General features: G+C 40.0%; 1 protein-coding gene across 5 annotated transcripts in view; it reads right to left on the bottom strand.

Annotated features, from left to right (window-relative positions):
* Positions 1-17538, bottom strand: part of JAZF1 (JAZF zinc finger 1) — a 155192-nt gene that overhangs the window by 30845 nt on the left and 106809 nt on the right. Inside the window, exon 3 of one of the 5 annotated variants that reach the window (XM_085538439.1) lies at positions 14664-14715. The exons of 3 other annotated variants lie outside the window; for them this stretch is intronic. The gene's annotated coding sequence lies outside the window, so the exon portion shown is untranslated. Of the gene's footprint in view, positions 1-3497; positions 3639-14663; positions 14716-17538 lie in introns of those variants that run through there. One more of the 5 variants, XM_085538440.1, reaches the window with a different exon arrangement.

Raw genomic sequence — 17538 nt, 5'->3', positions numbered from 1 at the left:
AAGAGTGAACAGAAGAAGAACAGACTGGCAGAAATTTCCATGAGCTAAATATACTTGCATGTACTGTTTCAAGATCATGCCCCGCCATGACTCACATCATGACGTCAGAGTTAGTTTATGATAAACCTCTTATGATGTTCAATTGTGAGGCAGTTTAAGCATTCTGTACTCATATACGCAGACCAAGGGCAATGGCATCATAAAAACAGTTTGTCCTACAGAATGTACCTTCATACAAATGGTGTGGTGATTAAAATAAAAGACACCCTTTCCTCCTCTTCCTCACAATAACAAACACAACAGTAATACCGTGCAGTAATGCATACATTCCACCCTGAGCTTCACCAGTGACATGCTGTACTAGCCCATAACATGAAAAAGCAGCAGTAGTTCTGACTCTTCTTCTCATTATCACACGATTAATTATGGAACAATGCTGATATTGACATTAAGCTCATTGTGTTTGTTGACTTTCATCAACCTGCATTGAGAACTGTCAAACCTGTCACTTTTCCCACAATAGGAGAACATGAGGCTAAGCTTCCATCACTCAGGCTGCTCCTTAACCTGACGGCTGATCAGCTGTAAGAGTGAATGGAAAGAGAAGAAAAAAATCCAGTGTGTTTTACAGCAGCTCTGTGCCACCCTTTGTGTATGATATTCATCTCAAGAGAGGTCAAACTGACTCAACCGATGGTAACAAACTAGACTAACCACATACTGAAAGCCATACATTAATTCTCTTGCTATGCTTTATGCCCCTGAGAGCAAAGTGCTGGTTATGTATCTGCTTTTGCCCTTAATCTTATTTCCACTTCTGTCTCAAGATTTTCGTGCAATTCTTGGTCTCTGCTTTTCCAAGAGAAAGGAGGAGGTGGGGATGGTAAAATTCACTCCCAGTCATCCTCATCATACTAACAGCATTTAGGGGGAAAAAAAAGCTAGGCTGAAGTACCTCTAGTTGTATTTTAAAACTTGAGGAGGCCTCTACTATGAAGAGGTGTTAGGAGGATCCATCTCTTGAGGCATGACACACAGTGATAAAGCAGTGAGGTTTGGTTTTGCTAATACTGGGAAGAAGAGATAATTGCTAAGTTGAACTATTACCGGGTTAAGCAGAACTCTGATGAAATCTAAGCCACAAGAGCTCAGCAGTGAGCTGTCTTGTCTCTTGGGAAGGATGAAAGGCTTTCCTCTATTGAACTCCATGAAACTGAGACAAAGCAAAGACAATCCATGTCCCTTAGTAAAGCCTTGCACACTATGTGATAACAAGGAAACAAAGATATGAACAAGTCTCATACCATCTAATGCTTCAAAATTATTTGATGAACCCCCCCCCGAGCACTTTCACATGCCATCCTTTGTAGTCTGGGGGAAACAGAAATATTCTGCAAAACACACTAAAAAATCTCTGTTGCTTCACAGAAGCTGTCAATCACCTTTTTGTTTAGAAATCTTCCAATACAGTTTCATAGCAAAACCCTAAAAAGAAACATCAGTTGACAAAGCCCAATTAAGACGTGTGCTTAATCACGCATTCCTCCACCAGTATCTACATCCTCCACAAACATACGATTTATGTGAAATTACTTTTTGATTCTTTTTCCAATTTCACAAAAAGCATCCAAAAAAATGGGGAAGAAAAACCACAAAATAATCCCTTTCAATGATTCCCCCAGATCTGTATTTCACTTACCCTAAGCAGACCAAACACATAATTAAAGGGTATTTTTAAGTGTCAGGACAAGAACTCAGCACAAGATACATTACAGAAATACCAGCCATCTGTGTTGGACTTCAGCATGGCACATTCATGAGATCAGATCTTAGAAATGAATTCAGCGTTCGTTCTCAGTACTTCATTCACACTGATCTATTGAAGCTTTCTATGTTGTAAGGAAGGAATATTTCTGACAATTCAGATTTCTTTCCATTATTGGTATTTATATAATAATTTACTGACGGTACAATTATTTCAATTTCCATTATTGAACATGCTGACTCAAGATGATAAAATTATTATCGCCACAAAATATACTGTAACACACACCGGTTTTCACAACACATGCACATTCAGCAGATGTAAGAGAGATTATTATTAATGCTTAACCCTTAGAACAAGGTTAAAAGCAGACTTTGCATTGCGTTTCTGCTGCAGCATTGATAAAAGTGCAACATGCAGCCTTATTCATATTGCAGTCAGGAGAGTCAAGGGTGCAACCTTAGGAAATCTGCTTTATGGGAGCAAGACTTCAGTGCATTTACTTTCGTTGTCTGCTTGTCACATAAGACACAATAAAACATCCACCAACTATATGTTCTGTGGATCTCCCACAGAAAATGGATTCATTAGATTGGGAAACTTCCTATTTAAATACATGTAAGTGGAGCTAATGAGCAATAACGTGCCAAATAATCCATTATCACTCCAAATGAATAAAAATAATGCAGCAATTATCTCATCATCCTAAGCCATGTACTTGCCCACAGTAAAACTCATGTTTATAAGCTTTATAAGTTGATCAATACAGAGTTATAAGTACTGAAAAGGAATTTAATGTTTCTTGATTTTCTAAGTAAACAAAACCTTCTGTGTGAGTTACAATTCACATTTCAGTTAATGTAAATCTGGACACAAGCCCTAATTTCTCATTATTCCATGTTAGTATTTTCTGTTTTGCCAAGATTTACTTTTTTGTTCTGCTTTTCACCCCTCTCTTCTGTTAGTTGGACACTTAACACTAATTCCAGCTGAACATCTTTTCACAGGGCACCAAAGTAATCTTTCATTTCAAAAAATCAAAGCCCCAAAGCAGTGTTGTACATTTCCCCACCTTTAAAAAAAGGTTATTTACTAAGAAACAAATGTTCCAAACCTTCCAAAGAGGGATTTTATTTTTAAAGCAAAGTGGGTTTTTGTCTGTTTCTTTCCTTTAGTTTGTCATGTAACAAAAGCAGAATTCAGGACTGTACTTGATTTAAATATATATACATATATTTAACAACATCAGAAAAAAATGCAGACTGCATGGAAAACATTAGAACAGCAATGCAACCAGGAAAGATACAATCTTATTCCAGGTATTTCATGCACAGTGAAAATCTGTTACTTATGCCCCAGACCAATGATGGGGACTTGAGGAAAAGCCCACAAATGCTTCATTCTGTTGTTAAACAGATAATATAAGTGATATGCTTAAAAGGAGCAATAGTGATTTCTAAAAAAATTAGAAACATATTTACTTCTCTCTTCTTTTCCTCCCACTCTTTTCCCAGTTTTTCTGCCCTGCTTTGAATTGTAGCAGTGAGTTACAGAAAGGAGCTCTAACTTGTCTGCAACTTCCAAGCTCCGCAATTTCCATGGAGAGAGGCTGGAAGACAAACACTGTTTGCTATGGCACAGTCACCTCTGTTACAAATAAATAGGAGCTGACAGAGTTCTGACAACCCTCTCAACCGTATCCCATCAGCCCATTAACTACGCTGTGCTTTACCTCTACGTCAAGTTGTTCGCTGTCAAACTAACTCCGAAGTTTTGCCATTGGCAGAAAAGATGCATTCGGACGGTGTGAAACATTTGCAGGCTTTCTCACATTAGGGATAGATGTGCACGATGCTGCAGCAACCCTTTGCCTTGAGCGTAACACTGCAGTCGTCAGTTCAGAAATCGTCCTCCCTACATTTACCAACTGGCTTATTAGGGTACTTAGCAACCTCGGCTTTACTTATGATAGTCATTAATGGATAAACAAGTCACTGTCTGCTTCCAGTAGCACACAACGTATATACTGCTGCTTAATTAATTGTTAGATACAACTTCACAAATCCTTACAGTTTGGCTCATATCCCACTTAATACAGAAAGAAAGTGCCATAAAATGTCAGACGGCTCTAAATGAGAATTTCAGTAGACACCAATAATGTGAAATACAAAGTGTGACTAACAACAGTTCTTCCACTAAGACACTTACATACATTTAAATAAGCACCACTTCAGAAAGGCACACCGTCACTTTCAAGACCTGCATCTCACGCAGAAAAAGAACAAATTAATTTTCTCAGCAAGGATAACTATAAAGGCTAAAGATGATCTCATATAAAAGAGTACTGATAGTATCTTTGCAGGAATACTCTTACCATATCAGTTTTTCAATTTAAATATTGCTACTTCTCATTTTTTTTTTATTAGACTACTCCGTGCTTTAGAATGATCGAAGTGCAAAATTCTTGAAGGCAGAGCGAAAATTAAACATTTATTTAAGCGGGAGGAAAATGCAGTGTAGTTGAACAGCTTTTTTCTTTTGTTTTTTCATCTGAAGAAATCTGAAGCTTCAATGGATTCCCAGTCTCTGCGAACAAGATGAAATAACGCTGCTCATGGAATAAGAAATAGGGGGTCTGTATCTCTTAAGTTTGACTCGAATCCCAAAGTAGTTCTGGCGTAGGACTTAAGTAGTGCACCAGCCGTGCTCTGGCTCACTGCACAGGCTCAAGTACTGTCAAATTGCATGGTTCCAGTAGGACATTTTACTTTCAGATGTGCTTAACCTAAAATATCGTATTTTTTCCATTACTGGTCCACCCTCTTTCCTTCTTGAAGAATTTATTATAACTATATATGTAAATCAACTTCTCGCAGTCAATCCTATAGAAAAAATAGATGCGTGCATTTGTGACATCCAGTTTTACTGTTGGACTTGGTTTGGCTTTATTGATGCCTCAGGGACTTTAAACTTTAAGGAGCAGGGAGCCGAAATGTCAAATATTTCACTCCTGTAATGTTCCATTTAAGTCATGGTATTCCTGTGTCATTTCACACCAAGTTCCTCTGTGAATTCAAGTCAACACCCGAAGACAGATTCATCAAGGAAGAATTTAAAAATAGATCCTATCACAAAACATTCCTTATTAGCTACGAGGATGTCAAATATCCCGTACATAAATCAGTCAGACTCCAATGTTTTACACAGTATTAACTGGATACGCTAACCAATACACTGTTCGGTCCTCCACAAATGTGTCACACATTGCCAACGGTGGCTCTGCCAGCAGCACCACTACAGTATGAAATCCAGGATACCCATTCAGAGAAATACGACAAAGATAAAACTCTGGCAATGATAACCTGGATAATTAAATAAACTCTCAAAACCTATTTAAGTTGGTTGCCTTTTCAATATGGAGAACCCAAAGTCTCTCACGGTGCAGTCATGGTTTATTTTTAAACAAACACTGCACCTAGCTGAGAAAACACTGATACAAAATACAACCCTTGCATTGAGAAGGAGCCTTCTGTTCAAAAGATGCTGGTCTGGGCTTAAAATCTAAGCACAGGCTTAGATGGAAAACATTTATTAAAAAAATGAGTTATAAATCTGTATTCAGAGGCCTGGGTGGGGTGAAGCTTATAATGGAAAGTTGCAGCAATCTTAACATTAGGAATGTGAAATGTCTGGTCTTAATAAACCAAATTTTCAGATTCTTGAGTTGTTTGGAAGGACGATAGCAACTTGCTAACAACCCACCCTTGCTGAAATGGCAAACTGAACATTCCCAGTGCTCTGAACTCCACAGCAATTAGTCACACATTTGTAAAAGAGCTGATGGGAAAGATTCCTCCTAAAAGATGAGAAACTTCAGGTGAAGGCAGGCGAGGGAAAGCAGAGAACGAAGAGAACAGTAATTCATGTTTTTGCTCATTCATGCAGAAGGAAAATGCTTGTTTCTGTAATTACATGCTACTTCTAAAATGTACCTTTCTATATGTGAGGTTGATTTGCCTGGGAGGAATCAGTAAGTTAACAGTTCATTATGGAATCACTGCATTAGGAAAAAAATACAAGTACCTAAGAATCGAGGATAACTTCTGAGGTCCTGTTATTCAGCTGTGAGGTACCAAAAGAAGGAGATCTGCATTCTGAAACTCATTTATCCCATGAGCCTCAGGGCGTGCTATCACACCAGAACCAGGCCTGTCTAGAAGAGCAGCGAACCCCTTGGTCTGGTTGGGTCTAACAGACACCATTTCCCTCGCTGGCAGCCACCCTTCCACCTCAGCTCGGAGTGAAGCCCTGCGAGGGTGCGGAAGACGGGCCTGACATCTGAGCGGCAGACAGCAGGGAAGTTCCTCCCGCGCCGTTTGATCTGCTTCGCTTCGCCGGCGTTATTGCATAGAGACGGGTTTTCATTAGGCTGGGGAAAAACAGCGCTGCAATGCAGCCCGCTACCATGGATCACAAACGTGCCCTAACACAATGATTGAAGAGAAAATAGATGGTGTAATACAGAAAGGCCTGACGCTTGTAAGTGGAAAAAAAGCATAAATGACTATTTTAATTAATTTCCTAATGTAAAACACAGCTGTAGTCATGTTGGCAAATATCACCTGCCTGTTTTAAGTTTGTTAAATGAAATCATGCTCTTTAATTGGGTCTTAACGCACAAAAGAATGTTTTATTTACTTTTTATTACAATATCAGCATTTCAACTTTGTTTGCTTGTGCAAAAGCTTTATAAATTACTTGAATCACTTAAATCCGAATACTATAATCTGCAGTTACAATGTACCAGTTTGAGTTTCAACAATTAAATGCCTTTTTTGTGGACTCCCGCTGCTATGTGAACTAGCTGTAGGCTATTAAAATAATGAGTCCGGACTGAGTCATCTGATCTCAGCCTTGGTGCAAAGCCTGAGGAAAAGGCCCGAGCCCACAATTCCCGGTCTGTTTACCAGACCGCTCCCTTCCCCCTCGCGGCCCATGGGCGGGCGCACAGAGCCCTCTGCCGGCCTCACAATACCTACGTGTATACACAATCTCTGCTTTCAAGTGCCAAAGTAATTAAAAACGGAAGTTTAATCTGTGGCCCAGATAATACAGCTTGTGGAGAGCTCCTACTCAGGCTGCGCGTCCCTAATGAGATTCAGCACACACAGGGGCATTCCCAACTCACCATTCTCAGTCTCCTTGTATTTCTCTAAGTCCTGATTCAAGAACCAATTTGGAGAGCAAAACCCTCACAGCTATATAAATGCTATATAGCTACATGATCTAACCCCTCTATTTGCTGATACCTTGATTCCAGTGATAGAACAAGCCTTAGGATAATTTTTAATTGATAAATATAGGCGTTATAATTAAAAGATTAAAAAACTAGCCTTAGGAGCAGGCAGATGGGAAGTGCCTCCACTGACATGCCTGGGATGCTCTGCCATAAGCAGCAGCAGGGCCTGGATCTGTGCCTTGCCACCATCACAGTGGTTCTCCAGAGTAGCAGTTGGGCAGAGCAAAGCCAGCCCTCAATACTTTCCTCAGATCGTAAGGCACTGAATCGTACCCTCATCCTTCTAATGAGCAACTGGTGAATGCAATTTTGTAGACCATCAAGTTACCACTAAACATAGGCTGTGGCAGCTGCTGCACTAGTTGACAAGGGCAGAGGTTTCAAGTCCTTCTGGTCAGCGAGGTCAGTTACTAAACACAGCCAGTGTCTACACAGAGCTCATTCATGTGCTTAGGATCTACTTGGGATGAGCAGACATGAATGTGAAGCATTTTATAATGGTATTTACAGGTAGACTTAAATATACGCACCATTTTTACCTGCATTTGCTGGAAACTATTGTCTAGCGCTGCAGGTTGCCAAAATGAAAAGTAAAAAAAAATTGAGAAACATGAATCTGTAGTAAAACTGTGACACTTAGCACCAAAGTTCACCAGCAGCACCTCCCCCAAAATTAACTCCTAGCCCCCCTAAGTCATGAACTCACAGAGATGCAGGCTGATCTGTCCTCAGTGGTAAAACAGCAGCAATGCAATGTGCTGGAGCTGCTCAGCACCATTTTTATCCTCATCTCCCACTGATGTCGGAGTAATTGAAAACACTTGCCTGAGGTGCTCAGCAACTTGCACAATCAGACACAAACACAAGCAAGCTTCAGCACTGCTAGAGTCCTGCATGCAGAGGAACAAAACCATTGGGGTCACCGCTGCGCTTGACTGGGAGCCAAGATAAGTAGAATAAAATGGGAGCACTACCATAAAAGGGCTCAGTTCTGTGGGTGTTAACATTCTTGTCAGCAGCAATTCAAAACAGTAATGACAACCTTGCGGGACAAGGCACTGTAAAGGTGAACTAAAAATGAGCATAAGTGGGTTGTGGGAGGGCAGGGGAGAAAAGGCAGGAGCAGTGCAGCTGGGTGGATGGCTGAGAATAGTCCCATAGTAACAGAAAAGGGGAGGGGTTAAAGCTCAGCTACTGCACTGCAAGGCAAGCTTAGCATCAATAAATAGGTAAAATGACAATTTCTTTCCAAAACTAAGTTCCACGTAACTGTCTCCCCAAAAACAAGATGAGTAAGATGCTGCCCAGTAAGATGCTGCCCAGTTCTCCAGTTATAAATGGCACTTGGTCTATTCACATTACTGAGAAAACTCTTCTTGACCATCAACATTACCCTCACCTGGTCTGCTCTGACAGCACACAGCTGGAGAAGCACTGCAGCACACCCCATGTCTCAGTGTAGCAGACTGCCTAGAAAACAGCAGCTGAATAAGAGCTGGCACAGTTTATGGGGTTAAAGTCCCACCAACATTTACAGACTGCTTCCCTGTCCTCCCCAAGGTATTACTGCTTAACTCTAATGGACCAAAGCACAATTTCAACAATGCTAGTGCTTTCCTCATGCAGAATATGGGAGAAGACAGGTGATGAGGATTAAGAGAAAATAAAATTTGAATGTCTTCAGCATAGCTGAGGAAAACCACACCACGGTGTCATGATGTAATGGCAGAAACATGAACACGAAAAGCATAAAATTCAAAGCAAACTCTAAGGGAACAGAAAAAGAAGCAAAAACCCTGAACATCAGCCCTCCTGTCCACCAACACACGCAACTGATATAGGAATGGAGTAGGGAGGCTACTCAGTGTAATATTGGCAGTGAGAGCTAATGGAAGAAACAGAGCTAGCAGTTCAATCACCCATGACATCAGGCTATCAAAAACAATCTGGTCATTATCACATTAAAAATCTATAAAGTAAATAAAATAAAAATAGAGATGAGAACATAGAGCTTAAGACTCACTGTAGTGATGGACTAACGACTGTCATTAGTTTGGAACACTCTGAAAAACAATCTACTCAAGCTAAATATTATTATCCATATTAACCGATTTACTATCAAGAATGCTGCCTCTCTGCCAAGATCTGGTGCTAAACCAGATAGACATGTTCTCTTGATTTCCTTTCCAAGATCTGATGCAGTGGTTGACTTGTCTTCTTAAGCCTTTGGCTATCACAGCAAGTTAGAAAGTGGAAAATAACTTTTGATAGTTTTTATCCAATAAAGTAAGAGTTTTCACCAGAACACGCAAGCACCACAGCGGCCACAGAACAAAATCTGTAAGTACTTTTTGGAGGGAGCATTTTAAATGTACTTTAAATCTTAACTTTTCCAAGAAGAACTCAGGAAACTGTTCATTGTGTGTTATAAGCATCCATAAAGGTCCTTACTTTTAAATAAGCAAAGATATAACATCTAGTGGATGGGAGTTAGAAACACTCTGACTTCTAATTAAAAATAAATAGAATGATCTTGTTAAGAGCGAGGAAAAGTTACCAAGTGAAACAAGGTTTGTCACTTGGCTTCAAACCAACACTGGATGCTTTTCTAAAATGTACGTTCTGCTTTAAGTCAGATGTTACAAAATTTGGTGTGTGCTCACGGATGCAGCGAAAGAGCATAATGCTTTTGCAGAAGCAGAGAGGGAACTCCCTTGTCTTTGTTATGCCTGAAGTCAGACTGAACACGACCCCTCCTGTAATATCGAAAGTTTTATAAACCCTGATACACATAGTTGTTCAGGGGCCTACTCTCAGCTTTTAATTGGGAATCTCTGTCTAAAGCCACTTGAGAAAGCTACTCCTTCAGGAGAAAAGAGTGGGAAACGAATTTACATCACTGAGAAGAAACTTGTTGCATCAAATACGGACACCAAGTTAATTTAAAGTACCCACCAGCTCATCTCCACACAATATGAATAAAGCTCCTAATCCATTTCCTCATTCCATTGCACTTTGTTCACCTAATCTTGCCAATACTCTGCTGATATTGTCCTTGATGCAGAGAGAAGGGCTGAATTTGCCCAAGCTAAACTATCACCTTGAGAAACATCTCTCTCCTTTACTGACTGAGATAGTTCAGCCTTTCCTTCATAGTGTAGTCCCTACTCACCGAGAACATCTCAATGTCAGTTACCAGAATACCAGTCAAGATACCACCAACCAGATTAGCAGCCTTTCACCTCATGGATCATTTTACCTTCAACATTTGCAACTTTTCCAAAAGCTTTCAGTCAGTTTGTCAGGGAAATCACACAGAACAAGTACAAGAGGATGGAGAAACCTGAACCCCCCAAATAATTTTTCAGGTACAATAAAGGTAAGACAAGCAGCAAGTATTATCTCTGTTAGAGTCTACAGAGTCCTGGCCTCCAAATTAAATGCTACTTGAATACATTGTATTTCATGAAGCCATAAGTAGAAGTATTCTATGAGGCCACCTTCCTGCTGTTAGACACTAAGGAAAAAATGTTTCAGAGCAAAGAAGGAAAGAGTACACTGCAGGGAGAAATCTCTAGCACAGTCCTGGGAGAGTTGTGGTTGGGTTTTCTGTTGTCAAAGCTTCAGATGCACAAAACACATTTCTAGTCCCTCCTCCAGTCCCCCAAACTTCCTTTCTGACAGCGAAGGAAAGAATAATGATCTGACCAAAATGAACTGACCAAAAGTGATCACAGCTCATCTGCAAATACACAGCACAACTAAGAATGATACCTTCCTTCTGTTGCCTGTAGCGCGTAAATGCTCTAAAACATGCATTTCTACTTAGACTTTATTTGATAAAATTCACTAGGGCCCATTGACAGCACTTATGTAACTGTAAATGAGGCCATATTTTTGCACATTAGATGATTTTCTGAGAGCTTCCTCTAGCAAAGAAGACATACAAGAGTTTTAGTTACAAAATACAAAATTGCAGACTATAATAGATGTCTAATGTCAACACTGCCATTCTCTTCACATCATAAGATGCTGGCATCATAAAAACTAAATTCTGCAGAGATGTTATGAGGTACAAACCTGGCCTTTTAAATACCATGACCTGGTCTTGGTTTCTTTTTGGTTGTTTCATTTTGCTTCTTCAACAAATAAACAAAATCAGTACAAACAGTAGGAAGAACCACAAAGATTCAATTCTCTACATCTTATTTATTTCCATTTTGGAATAAAGCACTTTCAGATAATCTGGCTATTTCACCAGTGTTGCTCTTCGTTTTGTAATTCTTAGTCAAGGAGACAAACATCACTAAGAAACTAGTAACCACATGTGGGAATAAACAGTTGAATCAGAATGTACTTTTCCCATTTCTCTATCATCGTTGTCCAGGGACTGACGAAAGAGCCCATAACCGGTTTCTCTGCTGGGGTAATCAGCACCTCTGAGTTTACAAGATACCATCTCACTGTCTTTTCAAAATGAAAAAAATTAAAATCAGGACATGTGGGACTGATGAGAGAAGGTGAAAAAAAGACTAGTTTGGAATTCTGGTATAGAAGTTAAGCCAAATCTGTGAAATCCTCAGTTTCTCTTCACAGATAATAGTGACACAAGGCTACATCTCTAATGGTGTAGAAAGAAGCCAGTTCAGAGAAAGCAGCAGCTAACTTCACGTCCTCTGGAAGAAATCTCTCTTTGCTGGTATTTGAAACAGAGCTAGTTCCTATTTTATTTGCTTACAAGCATTACTGCAATGCAAGATAGCATCCAAACCTTTCTTTCCTACCTAAGGCTGGCTGCAACTCAGCTTGGGTAATGCACTCCATCTGTCCTGTAGGAATACAGCAGGGGAAGAGCAATTACACCCCAACCAATCTCTGTGCTGATTTGCCCAGCATTCCTTTCCCTTTCCCTTTCCCTTTCCCTTTCCCTTTCCCTTTCCCTTTCCCTTTCCCTTCTCCTTTCCTTTCCCTTCCCTTCCCTTCCCTTCCCTTCCCTTCCCTTCCCTTCCCTTCCCTTCCCTTCCCTTCCCTTCCCTTCCCTTCCCTTCCCTTCCCTTCCCTTCCCTTCCCTTCCCTTCCCTTCCCTTCGGTTCCTCAGTAGAGTCCTTCTTATGTAGAAACCCACTGCTATTCACATACTTCCAAAAAACAAGACAACAAAGTCTATACTAAACAGCACCTCCAATGACAGCAAACACGCAGCCCTGATAATAGAATCTGAAAAGAATCATTTGATGTCTTTTCCTAATGTCAGTGACATTACCTATCTTTTTAACAGTTAAATAGCATTTCTTCATCTCTAAGTTTGAGGCTGTTTTCATTTAAGCATCTGTCTTCTGCCAAAAATGTCAGTACATTTGCAACTGCTCAACAATGAAGTGAAAATATAATTGCTAGCATGGCTTAGGTCTAGAATACATACACAATGATATTTTATTTAGATTTAGCCACATTTTACACAACCTTTATAGAAGTCTTGAATTGTGGCATATTAATGGTTTTTATTAGATTTCACAAGTTGTGGAAGGTGTCTTTATCAAACTAACTCTGAATTTATTGCCGGCAATCCTTTACAATTTACACTCTAATGAGAAATAAAACATAATTGTAGCAGGGGCTGCTCTTAATACCTTTTAGTCTGATCCAATACAGCAGATTTTATTTGGCTCTTAAGTATTTAGCTTCCCATCTAAAACCCCTCAGCCATTCACATGCTAAGACCACACTAACAACAGATTTCGATAAAGAATGCGAGGGGACCTTTTGTTTTGCTTTTGCCCTTTCAGGGTTTGATTATTCTCATATGTTCCAGAATGCATCTGGAACTAGGCAATGGTATGTATATGTATTTTCAGGTCCCAACTTCCTTCTCCACTTGTTCACATGGTCCTCCACTCACCCAGAAGCACAGCAGAGCTGTCCCCACTGCCCAGAGAAGCAGGCTGGCTAAACTAAAGCCAGTTTTTTTAAAACAGACAAACAAACATAACATTTCTCTTTCAAGATTCCCATGCCAATTCTAGGGAAATCAAGGAGAAGCAGCAATATGGGACAAGTTACACATTCCTCAAGTAAACTCCCTCATCCAGTTCACATGGGAAAACTACAAAGGCAAGGTAAGAGTAAAGCCTCAGGCTGTCTTCTCCCCATTTTCCTTTCTCAAAAGCGTGAAAAGCATCTTATATCCATGTAATGACCCCGTTCCAGCTCTCAAATAACCCTATTCAGCCTCTGTGCAGTTTCTGGGGTGAATCCAAAAAACGACAGATCTAACTAAGTTACTTTTATGAACGGTGCCAGTTTTACTGCTCTGCTTCTTCATTCTTCAGTGTCTTTATCACCAGCCAGGGATTCATGATAACTGGCATTCTGCTTTGCAAACAAGATAAAAGCTTGCAAAAAGTCACTTGAGAGGAGTAGAAAACACTGTAGAGACGTCTGCATCTCTATTCAAAATTTTCATATTACTTTTCGGAACAAAAATTGCAGAATTATATGCTCATTAGCCTATGCTAAAACTGCAATTAGCCTATGCTAAAACTGCAATTCTCTTTCCTTAGGATTACACGTGAAGATTTGCCATTTTACTCATATCTCCCCTCAGCTGATAGACTTGATGTTTTTTTCCATACTGAAACAGACAAAACTATTGGAATCCTTAGCAGCATGAGGTGTCACTGAACATAGGGCTATTTCCTTGGAATTCATCAGGCCACAAGAAATCTCCCCCAGATAAGTATCGCATCCAAAATGTGATGGTCATGCCACAGGTAACTACCCTACTGTCAGCCTGTGTGTTGAAGACAGACATCTCTATCGTGAACAGTATTTCACAGTGATGTGGAAATACTGAATGAGTAACACTGTCCAACTGAAGTAAATGTTCTTTAAGTATCCTGTTTTACCATAAATTCAGTCTGCAGTTTGGGAAGTGACATTAAAAACCGTGGAACTTGAAGCAGTTCTCCACTACGCATCTGGGATTCTAAATATTATGAAACTTGCTTTGCTTTCTGCAGTTCAAACCTAAGGCTGAATTTAATGTGTTTATCTTTTCTGAAAAGTCACCCTCATTGTCAATGTGCCTTAAATCCAAGTAAGAGAGAATATCTCTAAGGGACTTTTTCCTGGATATATTTTAAGTTAGTTCACCTTAGTAAAATTTGTTTTATTTTACTTTATTTTTACTTTTGTAGTAAAATCCAGTCTCTATGCAATGTCTCCTGGTAAATCTATGGATGTTCCATTGGTCTTGTATTCTGCTCCCCTTGTCCCACTGAGCACAAGACCTGAAGAGCTTGTTTGCAAGGAATGTCTTTCTGTATAGCTTAGTAACCCCAGAATATAATGTTCCTGAATCTTAAAGATGTGCTCTATTGAGAGTCAATAAAAAAAGGAAAAAGAGAGGGGGAAAAAAGGCCTGTTATTACATTACGGATACTAAATGTCAGAAGTCAATGACACTGTAACTACCGAACACAGTTTGGAGAGACAGAAAAGAGAGGCTTAAATTTAAAGGAAAACAAAACAACAGTACAAACCACAAATATGTATTTTACGAAATACGAGCAAGCAGAAGTGTACAGCTGAACAACTCACTTGGGACAACAAACTTCACACAGTCATGGGGACTCTTTTCGTAATGTTTCATCTGCTGGGAAAAAAGGAGAGGGGGATAAAGAGAAGCAAGAGTGAGGTTAACTGCTAGCTATGTATATAACCTTCTTTGCTTGATCTACCCAGCCCTTTGTCTTGCTCCAGTCAAAGAAGGGCTATCCAACTGCTTTTTACTTTAGGATAGTGAAGATGCTGGTTCTGTATTCAGTAAGCACAGTGTAACTAGTAAAAAATCACTCCAGTGACACAAGTAGTTATTTTAATGGCTTTACCAAGGCCTTAAGAATGTTCCTGTTGATCGCCTATTACTATCCTTCACCAGAGCCCCTGGGCCCAGCCTCTGACCCTCCCGCTGTCCCTGTGGTGGTGATGGTTTCACGCCCTCCTGCCTGGCTTGATGCCCGCTGCTGTCAGGGCAGGGCGGCTCCCTGTTCCCTTCCGTACCAACCTGCCCGTTCTCACCACTGCTTCCCAGCTGGAATGTTTGCGCGCTTGTGGGCAAGCTGGAGCACAGACCTGATCCAAGTGGAAATCAACTCAACCAAAACCGCATCAGATGCACAAAGCCAGCACAAAGGGAACAGGCAGCCTAAGCAGGGAGAGGCAATCAGCCCTTTTTGCAGCAGCGGCACCAGCTTGTGCCAAATGAAAGTGATGACAACCTCAGACTGACTTGCCTCATCGAGGACTCTCTCCAAATATTCCTCACACCAATTTTTTATGTGACAAACCTTTCCATTGCCTGTTCCCATATACTAATCTGGACACTGGGCTGGAAGTATACCATGGGAGCAATTTCTAAAGATACACTGGAGAAAAGGAAGGGACTTCAACCATGCAAAAGCTTAGAAGCTATTTGTCACCATGTCGTACTCCAATTGAGAGTCCTTTGCTCATCCAGCTTAAATTAAAAAGTTATGCAAAGAACAGAACTAATGAAGCATGATTTCCTAAGGACATGCAAACCACTTCCTCCAACTTCCTACAGCAATAAACACCAGCTCTTTCTGTGTCTTCTGCCACTCACCCCCCTCTTAGTCTTCATTTTCTTCCATGACCCATTTCACAAGCTTCCTTCCACATCCAGGTCCAGATCGTCTCTTGCTGTGTTTATAGCTGTTTCAACCACAACTGGAATCTTAGGCAAATCTCTAAACATTCACTGTATTCACTATATCCCACTGACTTTCAATAGCTCTAGAAGTAGCAACATTATTCTGAAAATAGCTATATTGTCTGAAAATGAAGCCCTTGCAAAGGCACCTAGAGTCGGGTTGTCCAAACTGCTAGTCACTTGGAAATCTTCATGTAAAATCTTGACTTGGTATTGAGCCCAAACCTCCCACCCAGCTCATTTGGTACCCCAGGAAACATTCTGAGGATGGGCTGGGGCTTTCACTCAAGCCAGAACTGGCTCTCCTCCCAGCTACATGCAGCAAAAACAGCAGCAGGCAACTTCCAACCCACAGCAGGGAGAGAAAGTTTAAAGCTGGGCCATTTTCACATGTAGAACTTGAGAGTGACTCTGCTAGGAGGTGTGGACAGAGTGGTCAAGACACACCATGCCTGCACCTCACCATACACATGTGCAGTCTATGCATCACCATGGAGGACTGCACTGCCTTAAACTTTTGAGGTGCATCTGAATAGTTATTAAGTAACAAAGCCCATTCGTTAACTTTAATGATATATTTTTATTGACACATAGCTACTGAATTCTTGTATTGGTAAGATAACATAAATGGGATTTAAAAGAAATAAAAGCATCCTTTCCTAGCAAATTTATTATTTTAAAATACTCTTCCCGGGGGGAATAAAAAAAGCATTTACATTTTAATGCGTACTTTCTAGCATACAGTCCCAAGGACAAATATCTTAATGGAGAATTTAAGATGTTTTCTTAAGAAGTCTGGGTCTTTGATACTAAATTTATGACCAGTCATTTCTTGACAATTGTAATTAATATGCTGGGTGATTTTCTGACTTGTGCTTCCAAAAGACATTATTATTTGTAATCTGTCAGCGTAACACATAAATTATGAGCCATGTTCACCTGTAATAGACTGAAATGAAACTTCAAAATTGACATTTATGAAGAAAAATGAAAAAGTCCTTTTCCACCATGAGAACGGGCACATCTCACAGTTTGTAGACGAAAGTTGAAGTTTTGTGTTCTGAAATACCTGCCTGTTGAAAACAATTACGCACTTAAAAAAAGATCTCATAAACCAGGGAACGTCATGCATGATCAAGGAGAGTTTTATGTACACGGTAATATTTTCTTGCGATAAGTAGCCATTTTTCATTCCTTTAAGAGATCTTTCCTGAAGCACTACTATGCATGAATATGAAGGAGTGAAAAAAAATCACCTCCCTACAACTGAGCATAAGCTATTCATAAGACAATGCCCTAAAATAGAAGAGGTTTCATCTTTTCTTTAAAAAAAAAGATAATTTCAACATAATTTTCTCTTTCCATAAGACAGCTATGCTGAAATTCAGTTTTTAAAACACATGTAACATGGGATTTAAAACCAAAACACATAAAGACAGAACCAGGAGTGGTTAAAACCAGATGGATGCCAACCATACACTTAGATGATCTAGATACGGAAAAGCATTGTATGTAAAAACAGGCCTGAACATTTACCAGATGTTAATTTGCATATTTGAAACAGCTGAACATTCTTTCAAAGCTGTTGATCATTATGGCTACAAAATAGGTGCACACATAAGGTAGGTAAATGGAGAATATGCAGCATGTATTTAGTCAGGTAAGGAGCAAAAAACCATGTTGTTAAAGGTGTCTAAACCAAACGAAATGCCTGAAGTCAGTGCTATGAATTGGTATTACTGC

The sequence above is a fragment of the Coturnix japonica genome, chromosome 2 (assembly GCF_054131305.1).
Source record: "Coturnix japonica strain WE chromosome 2, WE-NBRP24, whole genome shotgun sequence".
NCBI classification, from domain to species: Eukaryota; Metazoa; Chordata; class Aves; order Galliformes; family Phasianidae; genus Coturnix; species Coturnix japonica.
This window is presented reverse-complemented; position numbering and strand designations above follow the sequence as displayed.